At 54.3% G+C, this 19,231-nt stretch overlaps 1 protein-coding gene across 1 annotated transcript in view; it reads right to left on the bottom strand.

Annotated features, from left to right (window-relative positions):
• Positions 1-18,370, bottom strand: part of ATN1 (atrophin 1) — a 28,741-nt gene extending 10,371 nt beyond the window's left edge. Inside the window, exon 1 of the mRNA XM_037390091.1 lies at positions 18,114-18,370. The gene's annotated coding sequence lies outside the window, so the exon portion shown is untranslated. The remainder of the gene's footprint in view (positions 1-18,113) is intronic.
• Positions 18,371-19,231: the final 861 nt, after the last annotated feature.

Here is a 19,231-nt window from a genome sequence, read left to right as displayed (position 1 = left end):
AACGCTTAAAGAAACCCACCCAGAAGGTACTTGGGAAGAACAGGGGATTTGTTTGTTTTAATTTCATTAATATTTTATTTGACCCTCATTATGAAAGCCACAGGGGACTCATCCAGCATTAATTCCCACACACAGCAATTCATTAACTGAGATCTCTTCTTTAATAGAGAAGTAGCTTACGATGGTTTATAACTGACCTAATAGAGGCAGAGCACTCTCCTAATCCCTACCAGCTGACACGTTATACAGCCTCACATTTCTGTCATACTTTGGCCTTCGGTTGCTCATTCAGCCAGTTACACCGATGCTATTCCAGATAAGTATCTAGAATTAACATTGCTCACATGAAGCAAGCATGGGGAGTAAGGCGATCCTAATGCAACCCGCGCTCAGCATGCGCCGTGCTGGCAGCCCGCAAGCAACAGCTCAGCCCTGAGCGCGCAGCAGCACAGTGCATCCCCAGCCTGCTGCTGCTCTGCCATGCAGCAGGGATGCACCCACACCTCCCACACCACAGAACCTGACATCACTCAACGCACAGGTCTCGCTTCAGCTTCCCAGCAACCCTGTAATGATGATTTTTTAGTCTTCTACCCAAAGAAGTAAGTCAGAGAAGTAAGAGGCAGGCAAGCTCACACTGAAACTTCCCTTTTTTAAGAGATACTGACTTGGCACTTACGCCGGCCACTGAGTATGTGGTACCAAACAAAGCCAGCAGCAAGCGGGTATGTTTCAGTAGATGTAATTAACCACCGGGGCAGAAGTTTCTACACTTAGAGAGTGAAAACTTTTCTAAAATATGTAACAAGAGTTGATGCACACACATTATTAGGCACAATACAGCAGCCATTACAGCACAGGCCAGGTGAGAGGATCACACCACCACCTTCTAATTTTAACATCCATGAAATAAAAGCTTGCAGCATGAGCCTTGACAATTAACAAAGTTACACCTAACCCTTCCCATCACCAAAGATCCCTGTAAATAAATGTCTCAGAAGAGTTCTTAGGGCTCTGTGGTTTTGGAAAGGAAATGAGACATTTGGCAGGGCTGCTGCCGAAGGGATAACCTTCTCCTGGCCCTGTGAAGCCCTTTCCAGGTTTGACAGAGTTACGAGGCACTGCAAATTGCTATTTTCTGTTTGCGTTTCATACAGCCCAGCTTGGCTTGGCTTACTGCCCAAACCCCTCCATGTTCTCGCGTAAGCCCTGGTGCAGTCTCCTGCGACCAACGCACACTCAACAGGCATCCCCACATGGGATCCAAAATGGATCCCACTCCTCCTCCTCCTCCCCAGCTCCCAGGTCATTCTCCTTTCCCAGAGAAGTATCGTCCTGCACAGGCAGCCAAGAAATCAGGGGCTCCAGCCCCCCTTCTACCGAAGGATGCAGGTACGCTCCCTCCTTCCCAGGCTGCAGCGCAGGGTTACTCTTCACAGGTAACAAACGCGGAACCAGGCCCATTGCAGATGAGATGCACTCAAATTTTACCTACTTCAGTATGCACCCGTGGTCTCCTAGGAAGTCCAGTGAATGTTTGCCCTGGGCTCAGTAGAGCATGTACACGTTAGACTGGGGGTTTGAGAAAATAAACCTTCCTAGATGGCAAGAGAGGTAGAGGGAAACAGGAGCAGGGCAGAGCCGCCTGGGATGGCGTCTGGTGGCCTGGCCGGGCTGTGAATGGCAAACGGGCCACACGAGGCTCGTGCCTGCCGGGCCTGCGCGCGCAGCTACGTCCCAGCAGCAGTGAGGCAATTCCCAGTGACGGGCAAGCCTGGGAAGTGCCTCCGAGCCCAGCAGCGGGCTGAAGGGCTCTGTCACTTCAGCTGATGCTCAGTGGCACAGCAGGACAGGCTGGCAAGTCCGGGGCCCCAGGCTCCCTGGGAAGGTCACAGGCAGCCAGGGTCCAGCCAGCCTCCCTGGGGCTAGTGCAAGAGGAGGGAGCTGAAGGCTCCCAGCACCCACACCACTGAAGAGCCAACGCCACCATTACTTCAGCAGCATTTCTTCAGCTAGCAGACATTTGAGGCCTGACCCAGTCCTCACTGAGATTAGCTGCTGGCACTCAGTTCTCAGCAGTTACCGTGGTCCCTTCCCCTTCTTTTGTACTACTCCTCTCTCAGGGGAAAAATAAAACATCTGCTTGGTTTTATTACCTTCCACCCTTGATCTTCTCGAACTGTAACGTCCCATAAGCTCAGGTGGATTCCAGCCTGGTCCCAGCAGGAGGGGAGGTGCAGCAGGCAGGAGGGGACGACACAGGAGCCCACCCTGAGCTACCCCACCATGACCTGGGGTGGAGGGAACAGCATGGACGGAGCCCCTCTCCCCACCAAGGCTCTGCTTGGGCACTGCCTGGTGGGACACGCACCAGAGGGAGGCACCGAGGGCAAAGACAGAGAGGTGCATGGCTGCCTCTCAGTCTCAAAGAAGAAATTAATTAAAAGCTCTGCTGCCCATCAGGCCCACAAATGCTGCAAGAAGGGGCAATGTGACAGCATCTCTGCTTTTAAACAAAAAGGGACAGTGCCTGTCCTCTGGTCCCAGGGGTGACTGGCATCACACAGCTTGCATCTGGATGGCAGAATTCCCCCACCCTCCCCTAAGAGGGACGGATGCATCTAGCCTGGCCACTGGCCATCGGCAAGCTGCTACACCAGCTCCCAAAACACACTTGGGCATCGTCTGGGAGAGCACGCGCTGGCACAGGCCAAAGACCGTACCAAGGAACACCATCCCAAATGGACAGACGGTGCTGTGCACCAGTGCTGGGCCCGTGCAGTTCCTACTGACACAGCCAGCACTGTCTTCCACTAGATGCTAAGCCCATGGAAAATAAGTTTGAAGTAAGGAACCAGTGAAGTTCCTCCTTTAGTCTAAGTATAGATGCTCTGAAGTTCAAACCTCTTGTTTGCTTCAGTTGGGAACTGTTGAAAGTACACAGTGACTATTCCTCAAGTCATTTTTTGAAATGTAAGGACTGCATCCAAAATCCTTTGTGAAATCAAAGGCATTTGGCATGCAAAGGCAGGGACTCAGAAGTCAGAAGATGTTGAGAATTAAATGGAGTCTGCTTCTCTGCAATTCATTAGCTCTGTGTTCCCATCCTGGTTTTTCTCTTCCCCCTTCTGCAAAGGGATGGGTTAGGACTGGAGGGAGGAACCCGGGCAGCAAAATGAACACAGCTGCTTTCTAACACGTCGTAGATGCTGGGAAGCGTCCTGAACGTAAAATGAGACGATAACTGATGGGTCCCCCTGGACAGGTAAAGGTTGCTCAGAAGGGAGTGCCCACCCAAGCAGCACAGCCAGGGAACATGCACCGGGGGTGGCAGGTCAGAAGCTGGCACATAGATAGATATATATAGATATATGTATATATATGCACACACACAAACTGTCCAGTGAATGATGGTCCCAGGCACTTTTAATTCCTGTCTCCACCTCTTTCATTTTATAAAATGAAGGGAAAATTCCCAGAAATGTAATCAGGTTTAACAACTGTATAGCATCTTGGAAACATAAGGTTTCATCCAAAATCCTGCAATTAGACTATCCGAAGCTCAACATTTCCCAATCGCTAATTATCTGACTTCATGCTTGAACCCTGGCATCGTACCATCATCTGGTGGAGAAAGGGAGGGAAGGAGGGAGAAGAGCACTGTGTGCAGTGTTAGCAGTGAATGAACGCGTCAGGGTTCAGGTGGCATCTCACACTCTTATGATATCTACATGTAGCGTGACATCACTGTAAGAGTGAAAATGATTGTGTGAGCAAAGGGATTAGGATGGCAAAATGGTTGAATACCAAGATGGCAGTGCCCGGACGCTTGTGGCCAGTATCATCATGGGTGTGAATAGTCCCATCACTTGCAGAATTTTTTACTCAGTAAATTTTGTTACAAAGAAATATATTTACGTGACACCAACCGAAAGGTAGTTTTGAAACACAGGCATTTTCCTGTCTCCTGCAAAATAATTACAAGACCGGGTGGATGCAGGGGCTGTGAACTCGGGCTAGAGGGGGGATTAATCAAGGAATAAGGCTACAAACCTGGTCAAATAATCACACTCCAGTCAAAACTCTTGCTGACCAAGTGGATGGAGCTTAACTACATCCTCCTGCAATACTCAAGTGGAGCTGGAGGATCTCAGGGGACTGAAATACTCACGAGCCCAGGCTGAAGGCAGCGTTATCTGAAGCTTTCCCTGGCTGCCTGCACCACTGCACACATGCACACTGCCATCGGAGCACCCCCCATGCTGTGTGTGCGACAGGAGTATCCCACCAGCATCCCACCACCAGCAGCCGCTGGACATGGCCAGGAAGGGCTGAGACCTGCCCCGCTAGGGAGCCTTGGCAGCCCCGTGTTACGCGGCAAACCTAAGACAGAAATGCCTGCAACAAGTGAAAATGTCTATTACTGTGCAGAAATCAAAATACAAATTCAGTATAAAAATAGTTCCGTATAAAACCAGTGACAGTTGTCAATTTTTGTCATTTTCTATTAAAAAAATGATTCTGTGCTGGTAAGGTACTGGAATTTCATTGGATTCCTCTATCTTCAAAATATCGCATAAAATGGGTCACTATGAAATGTTTTAAAATAATCGATAAATGCAAATGTATGCACTTTCAGAAACTCCATTCTGTACTGAAGGGCAAACTACAGAGACTTTAATATACAAGCTGAATGAACTCTCTTGCTTTAGATCTACCTGTGTGTGTAAGTGAAAAGCAGATTCACGATCCCATCAGCACAACAGATCAGGTTGGAGCTGAACACAGACAAGCCCACGGGACCCGGTGAGATACGTCCCGGGCTCCTGAGGGAACCGGCTGATGCAGCTGCCAAACCGCTCTCCATCATATTTTAAAAGTCACGGCAGTCAGGCAGTCTCCAGTGACTGGAGGAAGGGGAATACTGCACCCACTTCTGAACAGGGTAATAGGGAACCACCAACCGGTCAGCCTCACCAGTCTGTGAGCCCAGTAAGCTCACAGAGCAGATCCTCCTGGAAGGCATGTCAAAACATATGGAGGATACGGAGGTGATCAGACAGCCAACATGGCTCCACCAAGGGAAGTTGTACCTGACAAACCTAGCGGTCTCCTATGACAGAGTAACTGCATCGGTGGACAAGGGAAGAGCTACGGACATCATCTACCTGGACTTCTCTTGGGCCTTTGATACAGTCCCCCACAACATTCTCACAGCTAAATCGGAGAGATACAGGTTTGATGGATAAGGCATGGATGGATGGTCTTGTCCAAAGAGTTACAGTCAACAGCTCAATGTCCAAGTGGAAACCAGTAACGAGTGGTGTCCCTCAAGGGTCCGTACTGGCACCAATACTACTTAATGTCTTCTCCAATGACACAGAGCGTGGGATGGAGCGCACCCTCAGCACGTTTGCGGATGACACCAAGCCCAGTGGTGCAGCTGGTGTGCTGGAGGGGAGGGATGCTGCCCAGGGGGACTGTGAAGGGCTTGAGGAGTGGCCTCATGTGAACCCCATGCAGTTCAACAAGGCCAAGTGCAAGGTCCTGCACCTGGGCTGGGGCAATCCGCAGGACCAGTGCAGACTGGAGGGGGGATGGACAGAGAGCAGCCCTGCCGAGAAGGACTTGGGGGCACTGGTGGATGAAAGAACAGACATGAGCTGCCCATGTGCATTCGCAGCCCAGAGAGCCAGCCGAGCCCTGGGCTGCATCCCCAGCAGCGTGGCCAGCGGGGGGGCTCTGCCGTCTGCCCTGCTTGGGTGAGACCCCCTGCAGCGCTGCCTCCAGCTCGGGGCACCCAGTATAAAGACCCGTCCAGAGGCGGCCACGAGGATGCTCAGGGGGGCTGGAGTCCTCTGCTGTGCAGACAGGCTGAGAGCTGGGGGTGTTCAGCCTGGAGAAGGCTCCGGGAGAACCTCACTGCAGCTCTCAGTGCTTAAAGGTGCTTATCAGAAAGATGGAGAGACAGAGACACTTTTTACCAGGACCCGCAGTGACAGGACAAGGAGCAACAGTTTTAAAAGGAAAGATGGTAAGTTTAGATTGGACATAAGGAAAAAAAAAATTCTATGAGTGGCAAAACACTGGAGCAGGATGCCCAGAGAAACTGGGGATGCCCCATCAGTGAAGTTCAAGGTCAGGCTGGATGGGGCTTTGAGCAATCTGATCTAATGAAAGATGTCCCTGCTCATGGCAGGGGGGTTGGACTAGGTGATCGTTAAAGGTCCCTTCCAACCAAACAAAATTCTATGATCTATGCCTAAAATATCTCCCATGAGAAAAAGTGACCCGACCTGAGACAACAGCTTTAATCCTTTTCTTGTATGTACTTGTTGACTTACCTGTCAACAGTACTTGTTGACAAACTGACTTACCATGCTACCTCAGTGCTCCTTCCCCCCAGTACAATAAATAAAAACTAAAATGCTCACATTTCAGGAAGGGGTGCCAAGTAAGAGTACTAAAAATAAACCTGAAGAGTGCTGGCAGTCTTAGGAGATAAAGCCAGTTTATGTTTTATTAAGTTTATATTAATGTTTTGTTTTCTTAATTCTGCACAACCATGAGGAGTACGAACATTACTTTGAGCGTGAAAGCTGTAATTCTGGAACCTCCATTCAATAAAAAACGTGTTTGAGAAAAAATATTTTCTGACGAGCGGAGTGAAATAAAAACAATTAGAGCTAAAGTGAGGTACTAAATAATAAAAACATTCATGCATTTAACAATAGCTTAATTTACAGCATAGAAGATATTAATTTTTGCAGAAGCGACTGAAAATAAAGTTTGATTCACTAAATGAAGGCTAGATGTACTAAAGAAGGTTACGTTAATCATAAAACGATTCCTGAGGGCACACTAAAATGACTGTAAGTAACAGATCTACTTTAAAATCTCAGAAGAATCACAGCGCCTCGCCGGAGGAGAGCCTCCAGATCTCATGGGGACGCAGGCTGGCAGCAGATCACACCACACCGGGCTTTCCCCTCTGGCAGTGGGATGAAGCCCCGGCCGTGTGACGCAGAGCAAGGACATGCCGCACTCTCCATGCTGGCTATGTCACGTTCTGGTTCTGTACTGGCAATGCCTGAGCACGCCTCACCTGGGGAGCTGCTAGGGGTTAACGGTCCACCACGTACTCACACGCCTTTTTACACACAGAGGTCCCTGGCTAAGGGGTGCAAAGCAAACTACTCTGAGGCAGCCCAGGTTGGCTGCCCAGAGACTCAAAGGGAGATGCCGGCATGGGATGCCTGCAGGGCTCTGCTCCAAGCTCCTGCGCACAGCAGACCTCAAGCTCTAGATGGGGTTGCTCAGGGGCTTCTCCAGGCGAGTCCCGGACATCTCCAAGAACTAAGCTTCTCCAGCTGACCTAGGACACCCACTCCAGTGCAGAAACACCCACGACTGCTTCTCATTTCCTCGTTACAACTTGCAACTGTGACTCCACGAACAGTGGCTCCTCATTGCTGTGGATGGCAGTTATCCACCTGTAAGCCCATCACGGTTCCAGACTTCTGGTGCAAGTCTTTACTGGGCGAGATTGCTGGCAACTCTGCAGCTGCAGGTCATGGGCAAGAACACAGGAAACCAGAAGATGGATGCAAACTCAGAGTGGCTGCATCACCTGTCGCTCCCCTCAGCCACAGAGCAGCCAACAGCAAGCACAGCCACCCCTTTCCACCAGGACACATATCGTTCTGAAGCTGGCAGAGGCAGGCCGGGGCAAGGATGCAGCTCTGAGTAGAGCCCTCTGTCCTGCAGACTGGTCAGAGTGGAGAAAAGAACCAGAGGGACACTCAGCAGCTAGAAGGATCAAACTCTGCAAAGGGATCTGAATGACAAAGTGCTGAAAGCATGGCACTGGGGGGGAGAAAGCCTGCCGGGTCACCGCAGGATCCATGTCCTGCCTCCCAAGGGCATTAAGTAGGAGACACTGTCAGTATTGCAGATGATCACAATTTAAGAGAGAACTTAAGGGAATAAACCACTAAAGAAGCAAAATCAGGATGGCTATAGAAAAAGGGAAGACAATGTGGCTGACAGAAGTAAATTAATGAGGGTAATAATGAGGAACTAACTGAGGAGAACTGTAGAAGGACTTTCCAAGAGGAGTGACTGGGTGGTTAAATGGCACATGAACTTCCATCTAAATACAGAGCAATGCACACAGAGAAAAAAACCCAACTCCATCTCCACGTATAAAATGATGGACTCTGAGCTGACTGGTGCCACTCAAGAGCGATGCCCTTGGGATACAAGAGGCAGATCTATGAAAATGTCACCTTGGCATTCAGCAGCCATCAACAAAGTGAACCATGTGCTAGAAATTCTGAGAAAGGCACTGAAAACAAAACAGAGAATGCCATTATGCCCTTGCCCAAGCCCATGGCTTTCCCACATCTTGAAACACGTATGCAGTTCTCTCCTTCCACAGGAACTAGACAGGGAAATGAAGAGGCATGGCTGAGTGGGTTGGACATCTCTGTCCAGAGACAAGGTTATTAAGTGAGGATGTGATCAAGGACTGTAAAACCATATATGAAAAGTAGACGTTGGGTAGGAAACCATTTTTCACTGTCTTTTCCAGTATAAGAACTGAGCACCATCAAATAACACGACAAAGAAACAAGCTCCAAACCAACAAGAAGAAAGAGTTCTTGAAGTGGGTCGCTGCAGAATTTCTAACCAAAGGACACTATGGGTGCTAGAAGCCCACATGCATTTGACCCAAGACTGGAGAGTTTAATGCAAGAGAGAATAACTGCCACTTTCTGAATAGACAGAAACCACATCCAGCTCTGGCAGACCCTCTGCTGGAAACAGCTGGAAGCTGTAGAAGTATCAGAGGAAGAGCATGAGAGCTTGCCTTCATTCACCCTCCTTCCCAGGGATCTGGTAGCAACTGCTGCTGCAGACACGGACTCTGGACTAGGTGGACCTAGGAGGGTCACTGGCACGTTTTTAACAAGTTCAATAGCACAAAGTGCCCAGTGACAAGCATGTCAGCCATAAGATTCTGCTCATCAGTAGGGAGCACTGAGGAGCGGCATTCACTCATCACAGGACAGCTATGGGCACCATCGCTACTTCCAACACATCAGGCAAGGTATCATCAAGCAACAAGAGAAGGCATTAACGCCCCTGACCATTGCACTTGTCAGACATCCTCTGGCAGCCCACATAATGCTTCAGTTTCCCAACATCAGGAAAGATCAAAGTAGATTGGAAAAGGTGCAGAAAGCTGTTTCCAGAACGCTGAGGGACACAAAGAGTCTCTCTGTTATGTACGGAACCTATAAAGACTTTACCTTTTTTTAACCTCACAAAATAAAAGCTGAGGTGATGTGATTACTGTCTGTAGAACACCAGAAACTAAACACAAAGGGGTCAGAAGGGGTATTTAGGCTAAAAAAGGAGGTTGGCATAAGAACAAGTGGGTATAAAAAAGCCACCAACAACTTAAAGATGGAAATATGAAGATTCCTGGCCACATGGGGCAGCCCCGGAACAGATGTCCCTGGAGCATAACCGGGGCAAAATAAAATCATTATTAGTTACACGGACTTCACTATGTTTGCACAAGAAAGCAGGTGGCACAGTGCCCAAAGGGCCTGGGCGGCAGCCCTGCAGGGCAAAGGCGCCCAAGGAAGGCTGGGCATTCTTCAGGGACATTTTCAAGGGGCAGGAGCTGGCTGTCCCCACGTGTGGCAGAGAGAGCCACCGGCCTGGCTGAGCAGAGAGCTCTGGCTGGAACGTGGGGAAATAGGGGTGCATGAGCCCTGGCAGAAGGGGCAGGCCACTCGGGGGGACTACAGGGACATCGTGAGGTTATGCAGGGAGAAAATGAGAAGGGCCAAACCTCCACTAGAACTTCATCTGGCTACTGCCATAGAAGACAATTAAAAATGTTTCTATAAATACCTTAGCAACTAAGGGAGGGCTAAGGACAGCCTCCATCCTTTATTGGATGTGGGGGAAACATGGCGACAAAGGGTGAGGAGAAGGCTGAGGTGCTTAATGCCACCTTCGCCTCAGTTGTTAATAGTAAGCCCAGTTGTTCCCGTGGCACCCGGCCCCTGGGCTGGAGGATAGGGACAGGGAGCAGAATGCGGCTCCCACAGTCCAAGGGGAACTGGTTGGTGACCTGCTGCACCACTCAGACACACACCAGGCTGCGGGACCAGGTGGGACCCCATGGGTGAGACCCCCCCAGCACACAGGGGGCTGGCAGAAGCACTCACCGAGCCGCTCTCCATCACGGCTCAGCAGCCCTGGCTGACGGGGGTCCCAGCTGAGCAGGGGTCTGCCAGCGTGATGCCCCTCTACAAGAAGGGCTGGAAAGAGGACGTGGGGCACCGCAGGCTGCCAGCCCAACCTCGGTGCCAGGGAAGGTTATGGAGCAGCTCTTCCCAAGTGCCATCACACGGCATGTGCAGGACAGCTGGGGATTGGGCCCAGCCAGCTCGGGGCTGTGGAAGGCAGGTCCCGCTTCTGTGGAAAGCAGGTCCTGCTTGGTGAACCTGATCTTCTAGGACAAGGTGACCCGCTCAGTGGATGGGGGACAGGCCGCGGGTGGTGTCTACCTGGACCTCAGCAAAGCCTTTGGCACCATCTCCCACAGCATCTCCCAGAGACCCCAGCTGCTCCCGGCCGGGCCAGGGGGCTCTGCGCTGGGTGAGGAGCTGGCTGGGTGGCCAGGCCCAGGGAGCACCGGTGGATCGAGTCACCTCCCGCTGGCACCGGGTACACGGGTGTCCCCAGGGCTCCGGGCTGGGTTCGGTGCTGTTTGATGTCTTTAGCAACCATCGGGGTGAGGGGATTGAGGGCCCCCTCAGTCCACTGGCAGATGACACCCAGCTGAGGGGAGCACTGCCGTGCCGGGGGGGCAGGGGCTCTGCAGGGGGTCTGAGCAGGCTGGATGATGGGGGGAAGAGGGCTCTGCAGGGGGTCTGGGCAGGCTGGATGATGGGGGGAAGAGGGCTCTGCAGGGGGTCTGGGCAGGCTGGATGATGGGCCCAGGCCAGTTGTACAAGGTTCAACAGGGCTCAGTGCCAGGCCCTGCCCGTGGGGCACACCAGCCCCACACAGCCCCACAGGCTGGGGCAGGGGGCTGGGAACTGCCCAGAGGAAAGGGCTGGGGGGTCTGGTTAACGGCCGGCTGGACATGAGCCTCCAGTGTGCCCAGGTGGCCAAGGCCAACAGCATCCTGGCTTGTGTCAGAGATGGTGTGGCCAGCAGGACCGGGGCAGTGACCGTCCCCCTGCACTCTGCACTGGTGGGACTGTACACCTCAAATCCTGTGCTCAGTTTGGGCCCCCTAGGGCAGGGGGGACACTGAGGGGCTGGAGCGTGTCCAGAGCTGGGGAGGGGGCTGGGGAAGTGGCTGGGGCACAAGGCTATTGCAGGGCAGCTGGGGGGGGTCAGCCTGGAGGGGAGGGGGCTCGGAGCAGACCTGATCGCTCCCTACAGCTGCCTGGCAGGGGGCTGCAGCCAGGGGGGTCGGTCTCTGCTCCCAGGGAACAAGTGACAGGACAAGATGAAAGGGCCTCAAGCTGCGCCAGGGGAGGGTTAGGTGGGAGAGCAGGAAAAATTTCTTCACCAAAGGTGGTCAAGCACTGGAACAGGCTGCCCAGGGAGGTGGCAGAGTCACCATCCCTGGAAGCATTGAAAAGACGTGCAGGTGCGGTGCTCAGGGACGTGGTTCGGTGGTGGCCTTGGCAGTGATGGCTTAACAGTTGGATCAGTGATCTTAAAGGTCTTTTCCAACCCACATGATTCTGTGATTCTGCCTTTGCAGCCAGTGACCCAAGGGACACCCTTTGGATTTTGTTTCTAGGGATTCACAGCTGACAGCAAAGCCAACGCGAGCGCCGTGCATGCAAAGGGCAAGTGCCCGGACAGGATGAAAGTGGACAGACAGATCCAGAAGGAAAGGACAACTGGGGCCAGGGAGATGGAAACTGGGACAGCTGTACAGCAGACCTGGGCACTGATAAGCTTTGAGCCAATCCCTTGCTCAGGATCCTGCAGCTTTTCCTTGGTCTAGAGAACTGGCCAAGTGGGACAACCCTGCCCTCACCTCTGGGGCGGAAGGAAGGGAAACACAATGGTGCATCCAGGAAGGTTTACAGGGGAAGAGGTGGTGGGAGGTCTCCACTCAAACCCCCTGTTCACAGCAGACTGCAAAGCTAAATGGGGTTGCCAGAGACACCTCAGAGAACAGAGCACCCTGGGGCCTGGGGGCCTGTGCTAGTGCCAATCCGCCCTCCAGAGGAAGGAGAGATTTGGCCTTAAAAACTTTACCAAGTTCGCAGTAAAGTATGATTTCAGTCCTTATGCAATCAGAAAACATGATGTTTATGGTTAAACCAAGGTCTTCCCAGTCCTGATACAATAAAGGATTAAAAGCCACAAGTATCCAGAATTCTCCCTGACCCCAAGAGAATCCAAAGCAATTCTCAGCAAAGTGCTACCACCCGGACACCGAGCCCACCTCACCACCGCAGCCACGGCCCCGCCACGCAGTGGGCACCCCAGCCCAGAGACCCCAGCCCAGAGACCCCAGCCCAGGCCCAGGCTGCCAGGAGAACAGGCACGATGGCCAGGTGAACACCCCAGCGGTTTTGATGCCCCGGGTAACCTCTGCCAAGCAGCATGTGACGGGCTGAAGGCTGCGGCACGGCTATGACCTGTCCCAGCAAGAAGACCCCACAGGTGGCCCTGCCGTCAGAAAATGAGCCCCCCAGAGCTCGCTGTGGCCAGGCAATGGCGGCCTGCCATGGAACGTTGCCAGCAGTGGTGAAGGCACTGGCTGGACAAAGATTGCAGAAACACGGATGAAGTCTGCAGATGGCGCTGGGGCAGGTGAGAGAGAAAATGAAGAAATGGAAATTCCGGCACAGATCAGCTGGCAACAGGGTCACGCAGAAAGATAAGCGTAATTATGGAAGATTTTTACACCAAGAATGGAAGAATGTACAGCGCTTTGAAGGATGAACATCCAAGGATACACCAAAGCTTGCAAAAGGCCTTGTAACGAACGGCTGATGGCAAACGAACAGGAGCTTGGCATGAGACCTCTAAGGGGGCTACTCCAGAATGAATGAAACCCACCAGTTCACAACAAGAGGAACACCTTCAAGAGCAGGAACAGAGAGATGGGTTTTTACCCGACTATACAGAGGGTTGGAGGGACCATGATGGGAGTAGCGTGTGCAGTTTTCTACCCGTGTACCCCAAAAAGGATGCTGACAAACTCAAAACTTCCAAAAGAAGAACAAGGAAGTCCAGTAACTTCTCTCCCCCTTACAGTAAGGGCCTTAAGAAGCTCAAGATATTTATCTTATTGGAGAAAAGGTCAAAATGCAACTTGAAGGTGGCCTATGAGTACTACAAAGGGAGAAGATTCCTGACGGCAGAGAGGTCTCTTTAACCTACAAGACAACCTTCTAGCTGAAGCTAGACAAATTCCACACCGAAATAGTGCAAAATCTAAAGAGTGGGAAAAATCATCACTTGAAAAAACTGCATGGAGATCTCCCACATCACTGGAAATCTTAAAGCTTTTTTTTTCCCATTTTATTCTACAATGAATACTCTTACCTGCAAAGACCACCAGGTGACATTCCCTGCCACAGGCTGTGCAGGGCAGAGGACCAGCCAGTTGATCAGAACAGGTTTTTCAATACTAAAGTCATTAGCAGTCATAGAGAGGTTGGCCAAGAGGTGATGGGGTCTAGCTCCAGGTGAAAATGCACTTTGAAAGCAACAGTCTAGCAACGTATGAGGAAAGCTTGACGGATAATGGTAACTGGATAAACCACTCTTCATGGAGAGTGGGCCCTATCCACATGCCTGGCAAACTAAATAATTCTGACAAAAATCACTTCATCTAGTGCACCACCTGAAAGAAAAACAGTACTATATCCAAAATACTGTACTATAGATAAATTTTATACTGATACGTATAGCATAGTGTATTGGACATAAAGTGTAATATAACATCATGTATTATATATGATACAGAATACTACATATATATATTGTGACATGTATGCACATACCTAAATATATATATACACAGTATATCTAATCCACTGTCCGCAGAGATGAAGGTTGCTCAAATGCAACCTTCGCTGAAGTGATCTATAACAGAGAGAGACCTTGTGGAAGGAGCAGGGCATTGCCAAGTGCCTTGCACGGCAGGGAAGTACAAGACTAAAATTTTTGAGCTAAACTGATCTATGATGAACAATGTCACCAGGGCAAGAGACATGAAGGAAGACTGAAAGCAAGCAGCGACCCTTCTTCAGCGAGGCCCAGACAGACCATCATTGGCTGAAATTGCTCAGAGAAGATACTGCAGTTACCCTTTGGTTTATAGGTGAAAACACTGCCACAACAATCAATCAAACATTGGTATTTTTACAGGAGACGGTAACAAATCCGTGTTTGCTGCCACAACAAGTGCAGAAAACAGGCTGTCATGGATTTCTGCAGGAGCACCATCACAACTGGAAGCCAGGCACCGCTTCCAAAGGGATCGCTTCCTCACAAAATTGACTTGTGTTAAACTTTTAACCTACCCCCACGTGCTGGAAGCTCGCACTGGCCAACCAGCCCAAGGGAGAGAGGCAAAGCTCCAGCCCTGAGCTGGGGACATCCTCTTCCATCCCATCATCCTCCACACGCGTCTCCCTAAGGTCCCACCGCACCGCTGGCAGGACAGCAAGGGCTCCGGTGCTGAGCTCCGCATGACACAGAGCAGCGGGACGTGGACCTGGCCAGCCCGGCAGCACACACCTCAGCCATGGCTGCAGCCTCAGGAACGCGGGCAAGGCAGTGAGATGGAGCATCTCACCTTCACGCTGAACCGTCGGCTGCGACCAGACTTGGGCAGCGACCACGTGAGCGGATTCTGCAGAGAATACGTGCCCTGGGTGTAGCTCACTTGGACAGGAGCATGACTCTTTCAAAGGTGCCTCCACCTTTAAACACACTCAGAGCTCGTGTCACCTTCTCCTTGGCCTTTCAGAAACTTGTAAAGCATGACTATTCAGCACTTCACAAGGAACCGTCCTCAAGAAGTACAGAGGGAAGAGATGAAGCGATAAACACAGGAAATACACCTCATGCTTCCATTGCATCTCCCAGTGGAGGGAGAAAGAGACCAGAAAATCCAATGGAGGTAGGAAATTAGTTTGTTTGTCCAAAAGAGAATGGGAGAAAGCAAAAACAGAGCTGGGAAAGATATGGCCTGGTGGAGGAGGAAAGCGGCTTACAGAAAAGACAGGCACCCAAAGAGGAAAAATGTATGATTGGGTAAACATTCAGGTAGAGATTTAAGGAGGGGCACGGCTGAATAAATGCTCAGGCCAACTCCAGAGACTACAATTGCAAAGGTATTACAGCCCAGATCTGGTAAATAAATAATCCTTCCCTAGTGCTCTGTATCCCACAGTGACTGCTCCCCTCGACTCCACACCCCACATCCCATCCCACCCCCCAACCCCCCCAAGAAAGGCTGACAAATGCAAGGGAGCTCCAGGAGGAATCAGGAAGGTATGCAAGGAGTGATGGAGGCTAAACTTTGGCAAGAGGAAAACCTGACCGATTCACTTTGGCTACAAATAGAAACAGAATGGAGTATTTCAGCTGGAAGGGACCTACAGCGACCATCTAGTCCCACTGGACGTGATGCTCCCCCTCTTGAAGGAAAACATGGAGCTGGTTGCTTTTAGTAAGTGATCCCACTACGCCACAGAATCGCAGCTCCTTGCACGCCAATCATTACTGTGGCACACAGGTATGCCCAGGAGAAACCTCCTGGCAACCCCCTTGTGCAGGCAAGCCCGAAGGTGAGAGCGCGAGGCCCTTCCAGAGGCATCCAAGGGGGTACAGAATCTAGGGGAGGAGGTAAATGTGTATGAAGAGAGGTAAAGGCAGGCCACTGAAGCAGGTTAAACCTGTTAATCTTCTTCATTAGGATTCACAGCACATTTAATTTTCAAATGTTTGGAGGGTTTTTATCATTTCAAGCGAGAGCAGCGGCGCTGTATGTTCAATCCTCGGCCATACCTGAAAAGCTCCGCCGTAAAGCACAATTGGAAAAGTCTGGTTTGAAGGACCAGGTCATCCCCAAGAAGCTGGGGAAATACACAACCATGGTTGTACAGTCACCGATAACAAATATCAAAATAACAGCTTGGCCAAGAAACGGGAAAAAGGATGGAATTCATTCCGATGAGCAACCTGGCCATTCACATTTACAAGCTTCCCAGCCCCGGGTAGCGATCCCGGAGCTCTGGCCCCCCTCGGGGCTGCCCGTGCTGCACAGCGGTGATGTGCAACACCCTGGGCTCGGCAGAAAGGAGGGTCCCGCTTCCGCCTCCAGCAGCCACGGGGCTCGGCTGATGCACCGGCACACTGATCCTGGTGGGAAGTCAGGGCTGAGCTCCGATGCTTCAGGCACACAGGTGCATACCCACGCTCCCCCATCCCGGTGGGCACCAAGCGGATGGCATTCCCAACTCCTGCTCCTCCGCTCCCCTGCCACACACCTCAGCGTAACGGCCTCAGCGTAACGGCCCACTACTTTCTCCTCACTTTTTCAGTGCTGGAAGTCATCAGAGCTCCCGCACAACCCACCCGATACAACCAGATGTAACAACAACAGGTCCTAGCGGCTGGAGCTTGGCAAGGGCACACTGCTCCTCGGGAGCCACTGCACTGCCAAACAGGCTCTGCAGACAAAAGCCAGGCAGATTCTTACAGTAGCCATCCTGGCAATTCAGGAAGTGGCCGCTGAACTCGAGGTGGCCACAGCAGCCAGAACCCATGCAAAGCCAGACGCTGCCGGCCTCAAAAGCAACTTTGGGAACATACAATAGCTATGGAGGCAGAACTCGACAGCAAGCAAAGGCAGCGCGTAAAGTAATGCCAGGGTGACCAAATGGCTGCCACTTCCACAGCGCAGCGGCCACTCGGCAAAATACAAGCAGCAATTTGCCAGGCAAGGGGAGATGAGGCGGTGGCAGGCAGCAGCGGGGGTGGCAGGGCCACCAGGGCAGCAGGGGGACGCAGGGGCCACTCCTGCAAAAAGCCAAACAACGAAGGCGCGACCAGGCCTCCACAACGAGGGGTCTCAGCTGGCTCAGGGGAGCATGAACGCCACCCCCATGCACCCATGCCGGGGGGATCGTCTGCTCCCAGCTGGTCAAGTGGCAACCTAGGGGGTCAGAGCAGAGGGTCCCCAGGCTGGCGGTGGTGCCCGGGGGGGCGAGCCCCACCGTGCCTGGCACAGGAGCGCAGGGGGACGCCAGCACACTTCTTAGCGCGCGATTCCCCGGCCGGGTCCCGCTGGAACCGTCATTTCCCAACCCCCCGCCCGCACCCGGGCGCGGGGGGCGATGCGAGGCTCCCCGGCAGGATCGGGCCCCTTGGGGGGCAGCCTGGCCCCTCTAGCGCTGCCCGGCGTCCCCCCCCGCCCGGCGCCGGGCTGCCAGCTCCCAACTCCCGCCTCGCCGCGCCCCCCCCCCCGCCCTGCACTGGACACCCCCTCGCCAAACCGAGCCCCCCCCCCCCCGCCACCGCCGAACTTTCTGCTGCACGGGAGGGGGGCTCCGCGGGCGCTGACGTCACACCGGGGGCGCGGCGGGGGGTGTCCCCGCCCCGGGACCCCCGCGGTGGCGCGGAGCCCCCCCCCGCCCCCTCGCCGCTTTCCGGAGGGAAGGCGCTCCTCTGCCGGCCGAGGTGCAGCGGCCCCGGGCGGGCTGGGGCGGGCCGTGCCCCCCCGCGGTGATTTACAAGCGCTCCCAGCCGCGGCCGGGACCCGGGGAGCGGGATGGGGCTGCCCCCCGCCCCGCTCAGCCTCCGTGACCCGTGGCATCCCGACCCCCCCCCCGGCGCGGGCACCGGCGAGGGGGCCTCCCGCAGCGCCGCGGGGGTTAACCACCATCCCCCCCCCTCCCGAAAACTTCGCCGTTCCCCCCCAGCCTCGCCCCCCTCCCCACGGACGGCCCGAGGGGGGGAACCACCCGCGGAAGAATGCAGCGAGTGGGCGAGAATGACAAGCGGGGCGGGAGCGGCGGGGAGCGGGCGAGACTCACCGGCGGCTCCGGAGGGGAGGTCGAATGAAGGGAGGAATGGAGGCGGCGAGGAGCGGGGGGAAGGGATTTAAACGCGGCCCCCCCCCCCCCCCCTTTTTTTTTTCCTCCCTTTCCTCCCTCCTCCTTTTCCGCGCTTCCTTCGTTTCCTCTCGCGTCTCCTCCGCGCCAGCCGGCCGGCGGCGGGGCAGCGGCGCGGGGGTGCGGCGGGCAGCGCCCCCCCCCCAGCCCCGCGGCTCTCTCGCCCCCTCTCCCGCCGCGCTCCGCCGCCGCCTCTGCCCCGCCGCCCCCCCGCTCCGGCCGCGGCCCGCCTTAGCCACCTCCCATTTCCGAAGAGCCCAGAACAAGCCCCCCTCCCCCGCCCCTCCGCTCTGCCGCCGCCCCTCCCCGCAGGGGCCCCGCGAAACACCCCCCGCCCACCCGAACCCACCCGAGACGGGCCCGCGGGGGGAGACCCCACGGGCAGCCAGCGCGGCCGCGCCCGGCTCGCCTCGCCGCCACAAAGGCCGGACCCTCTTGGCGGGGGGGGGGGGGAACCTGGGGAGGGGGGGGCGCCTGCCCGGCGCTCATCAGCATGCAGCGTGGGGCGGGGGCGCGCCGCGGCAGCGCGCATCCCCCCACCGCACACCCCACTCCGCCGCCTCCCATCCCCCGCCCGGTTACCAGGCAACGGCACAAAGGCCGAGCCTTAGCGGGGGCCGTCCCGGGGACTGGGGGGGTCCCGGTGTCCCCGGCCCCCCCTAAAACGGCAGCGGTAGGGCTGCGGGGTGGGGGCAGGGTGGCTGGCGCGGGCCTGGCGCCGCATCCCCCCCCCTTCCCCCCCCCCCCCCCCGCGAAGGCTGCCTCAGCGTGAGGGAGGGGCTGCGGGGCACCCACGTGTTAAAAACGCGAACCGTGCCCCCCCGGGTGTGCCCAGAGCGCTGCCGCCCCCCCAGCCCCGCCGCCGCCCCGGCCCCACCGGGGGCGTGCGTGGCCATTTTGGAAAAGTTGCCGTCGAAGGAAGACTTTGGGGAGGGGGCGAGGGGGGCCCCACTGGCTCTGCCACCTCGGGGGTCTGGCCGGACCCGGAGCCCCTTGCACCCCAAGGCTGCTCGTCCCGCTGCGGGGGCACCCCCCAGCTG

The sequence above is a fragment of the Falco rusticolus genome, chromosome 5, assembly GCF_015220075.1.
Source record: "Falco rusticolus isolate bFalRus1 chromosome 5, bFalRus1.pri, whole genome shotgun sequence".
In the NCBI taxonomy this organism is placed as follows: Eukaryota; Metazoa; Chordata; class Aves; order Falconiformes; family Falconidae; genus Falco; species Falco rusticolus.
Note: the sequence above shows the minus strand (reverse complement) of the source record. Positions and strands in the feature narration are given on the sequence as shown.